We start from the raw sequence: 4,341 nt of genomic DNA, 5'->3' as shown, positions 1-4,341 counted from the left end.
CTCTCAATAGCGTTGGAAGGTAGACATCCAGGGCTTTCCAGCAATATATAATAGTCCATACTTTGCCCGAGTTTAGATAACGAAACTGGCGTTCAACGCCAGCTCTCTGCCCTATTCTAGAGTTAAACGCCAGAAATAGGTTGCAAAGCAGAGTTAAACGCCAGAAACAGGTTACAAACTGGCGTTTAACTCCAAGGAAGACCTCTGCACGTGAAAGCTTCAATGCTCAGCCCAAGCACAAACCAAGTGGGCCCGAAAGTGATTTTCTGTATCATTTACTCAATTCTGTAACCCTAGTAACTAGTTTAGGATAAATAGAACTCTTTACTATTGAACTAAGGGTCTTTTTCCCTAATTTTCAAATTCATATGCCATTTGGGGAGGCTGGCCATTCGGCCATACCTGGACCTTGTTCTTATGTATTTTCAACGATAGAGTTTCTACACACCATAGATTAAAGTGTGGAGCTCTGCTGTTCCTCATGAATTAATGCAATGTACTATTGTTTTTCTATTCAATTCAAGCCTATTTCTTATCTAAGATATACACTTGTTCTTCAACCTGAGGAAGGTGATGATCCGTGACACTCATCATCATTCTCACCTATGAAAATGTGCCTGACAACCACTTCCGTTCTACTTGCAATAGCTTAAGTGCGTATCTCTTAGTCTCCTGGTTCATGACACATGGTTGCCTCGCATGACAACCGAGCCTTCCATTCCATGAGATCAGAGTCTTCGTGGTATAGGCTAGAACTATTGGCGGCCATTCTTAAGGTCCGGAAAGTTTAAACCTTGTCTGTGGTATTTCGAGTAGGATCCGGGAAGGGATGGCTGTGACGAGCTTCAAACTCGTGAGTGCTGGGCGTATTGATAGACGCAAAAGGATTACTGAATCCTATTCCAGTATGATCGAGAACCGACAGATGAATAGCCGTGGACAGCGCATCTTGGACCATTTTCACTGAGAGGATGGGAAGTAGCCATTGACAACGGTGATGCCCTACACAAAGCTTGCCATAGAAAGGAGTGGGAATGATTGGATGAAGATAGCAAGAAAGCAGAGGTTCGGGAGGAACGAAAGCATCTCTATACGTTTATCTGAAATTCTCACCAATGAATTACATAAGTACCTCTATCTTTATTTTATATTTTAATTATTAAAACTCTATAACCATTTGAATCCGCCTGACTGAGATTTACAAGGTGACCATAGCTTGCTTCAAGCCGACAATCTCCGTGGGATCGACCCTTACTCACGTAAGGTTTATTACTTGGACGACCCAGTGCACTTGCTGGTTAGTTGTGCGAAGTTGTGACAAAGTGTGTGAATTACGTTCCGAGCACCAAGTTTTTGGCGCCGTTGTTAAGGATCACAATTTCGTGCACTAAGTTTTTGGCGCCGTTGCCGGGGATTGTTCGAGTTTGGACAATTGACGGTTCATCTTGTTGCTCAGATTAGGTAATTTTATTTTAATTTTAAGTTTTTATTTTTATTCTTTTTATTTTCGAAAAATTTTCAAAAAAATTTTAAAAATAAATTATTCTATGGCTTCAGAATTTTTAAGAATGAATTCTAGAGTTTCATGATGATCTGTTGAAATCTGGCTAGCTGTGAAACCATGTCTAATCTTTTGGACCGAGATTTCAACTTATCATCACAAGAGTCCGTGGACTCTCATCAATTAAGCTGTTGTATGTAATGATTTGCTAAAGCTTGGCTGGCCATTGGCCATGTCTAGTGTTTTGGACCGAAGCTTTTACTGAAAGCTTGGCTGGCTAGTGAGCCATGTCTAATTCCTGGACCAGAGCTTTAGACTAACATTGCAAGATTCCTGGAATTCCTATTAAAAATTTTGAAATTCTTATTTTGCTTTTTCCAAATAATTTTCGAAAAATACAAAAATTTTTTAATAAAATCATAAAATCAAAAATAATTTGATGTTTCTTGTTTAATTCTTGTGTTAGTTTGTAAGTTTGGTGTCAATTGCATGTTTATCTCTTTCTTGCATTTTTCGAAAATCCATGCATTGCATTCTTCATGATCTTCAAGTTGTTCTTGGTAAGTCTTCTTATTTGATCTTTAAAATTTCTTGTTTGGTGTCTTTTCTTGTTTCTCCTATGCATTTTTGAATTATTAATGTCTCAACATTGAAAATTTCTAAGTTTGGTATCTTACATGTTTTTCTTTTCTTAAAAAAATTTTCAAAAATATGTTCTTGGTGTTCATCTTGACATTCAAAGTGTTCTTGATGTTCATCTTGACATTCAAAGTGTTCTTGCATGCATTGTGTGTTTTGATCCAAAATTTTAATGTATTGAGTCTTTTTGATGTTCTTCTCTCTCATCATTAAAATTCAAAAATAAAAAAAAATATCTTTTCCTTATTTCACTCATAAATTTTCGAAAATTTGGTTTGATTTAGTCAAAAAGTTTTTAAATTTAGTTGTTTCTTATGAGTCAAATCAAATTTTCAATTTAAAAATCCTATCTTTTTCAAATCTTTTTCAAAAATCAAATATTTTTCATTTTTTTTCATATTTTCAAAAATTTCAAATTGATTTTCAAAAATTTTTTTCTTATTTTGTTTCATAATTTCAAAATCTTTACTAACAATTAATGTGATTGATTCAAAAAAATTTTAAGTTTGTTACTTGCCTATTAAGAAAGGTTCAATCTTTAAATTTTAAAATCATATCTTTTTATTTCTTGTTAGTCAAGTAATCAACCTTAATTTCAAAAATCAAATCTTTTTAAATTTCCTTTTTAAACCTTTTTCAAATCATATCTTTTTCAAAAATCAATTTCAAAATCTTTTCTAACCTCTTATCTTTTTAAAATTGATTTTCAAATTTTTTTTTCAAACTAATCCTATCTTTTTGTTTGATTCTTATCTTTTTTCAAAACCACCTAACTACTTTTCTCTCTCTAATTTTCAAAAATCACCTTCCTCTTTTTCAAAATTCCTTTTAATTAACTAATTGTTTTAAATTTTAATTTAATTTAATTTAATTTTTCTTTTTAAAATTTTCGAATTCTAACTAATTTTAAAATGAAAAAAACAAAAATATTTTTTCTATTTTATTTAATTTTTGAATTCTTCCCTTTCTCATCTCCTTTTAATTATTTATTTATTTACTAACACTTCTCTTCATCTCAAAATTCGAACCCTCTCTTCCTCTTGGTGTTCGAATTTCTCTTCTTCTATTCTTTTCTTCTTCTACTCACATAAAGGAATCTCTATACTGTGACATAGAGGATTCCATATTTTCTTTTGTGTTCTCTTCTTTTTCATATGAGCAGGAACAAGGATAAGAACATTCTTGTTAAAGCTAATCCTGAACCTGAAAGGACTCTGAAGAGGAAGCTAAGGGAAGCTAAAGCACAACTCTCTGGAGAAAATCTGACAGAAATCTTTGAAAAAGAAGGAGACATGGCCGAAAATAATAACAATGCAAGGAAGATGCTTGGTGACTTTACTGTACCAAATTCCAATTTACATGGAAGAAGCATCTCAATCCCTGCCATTGGAGCAAACAATTTTGAGCTAAAGCCTCAATTAGTTTTTCTGATGCAACAGAATTGCAAGTTTCATAGACTTCCATCAGAAGATCCTTTTCAGTTCTTAACTGAATTCTTGCAAATCTGTGATACTGTTAAGACCAATGGGGTTGACTCCGAGGTCTACAGGCTTATGCTTTTCCCGTTTACTGTAAGAGACAGAGCTAGAATATGGTTGGACTCTCAACCTAAGGATAGCCTGAACTCTTGGGATAAACTGGTCACGACTTTCTTAGCCAAGTTCTTTCCTCTTCAAAAGCTTAGTAAGCTTAGAGTGGATGTTCAAACCTTCAAACAGAAAAAAGGTGAATCCCTCTATGAAGCTTGGGAGAGATATAAGCAACTGACCAAAAAGTGTCCCTCTGACATGCTTTCAGAATGGACCATCCTGGATATATTCTATGATGGTCTGTCTGAATTATCAAAGATGTCATTGGACCATTCTGCAGGTGGATCCATTCACCTAAAGAAAACGCCTGCAGAAGCTCAGGAACTCATTGACATGGTTGCAAATAACCAGTTCATGTACACTTCTGAAAGGAATCTTGTGAGTAATAGGACGCCTCAGAGGAAGGGAGTTCTTGAAATTGATACTCTGAATGCCATATTGGCTCAGAACAAAATATTGACTCAGCAAGTCAATATGATTTCTCAGAGTCTGAATGGATTGCAAGCTGCATCCAACAGTACTCAAGAGGCATCTTCTGAAGAAGAAGCTTATGATCCTGAGAACCCTGCAATAGCAGAGGTGAATTACATGGGGGAACCCTATGGAAATACC

General features: G+C 34.7%; 1 non-coding gene across 1 annotated transcript; it reads right to left on the bottom strand.

Moving 5' to 3' along the window:
- Nucleotides 1-3,825: 3,825 nt before the first annotated feature.
- Nucleotides 3,826-3,933, bottom strand: LOC112725405 (small nucleolar RNA R71). Its single transcript, XR_003164516.1, has one exon. It is a non-coding gene; the product is annotated as a small nucleolar RNA R71 (small nucleolar RNA).
- Between the last annotated feature and the right edge of the window lie 408 nt (nt 3,934-4,341).

Source organism: Arachis hypogaea, chromosome 11 (genome assembly GCF_003086295.3).
Source record: "Arachis hypogaea cultivar Tifrunner chromosome 11, arahy.Tifrunner.gnm2.J5K5, whole genome shotgun sequence".
Classification (NCBI taxonomy): Eukaryota; Viridiplantae; Streptophyta; class Magnoliopsida; order Fabales; family Fabaceae; genus Arachis; species Arachis hypogaea.
The sequence above is the reverse complement of the archived record's forward strand: the minus strand, read 5'-3'. Positions and strand labels throughout refer to the sequence as shown.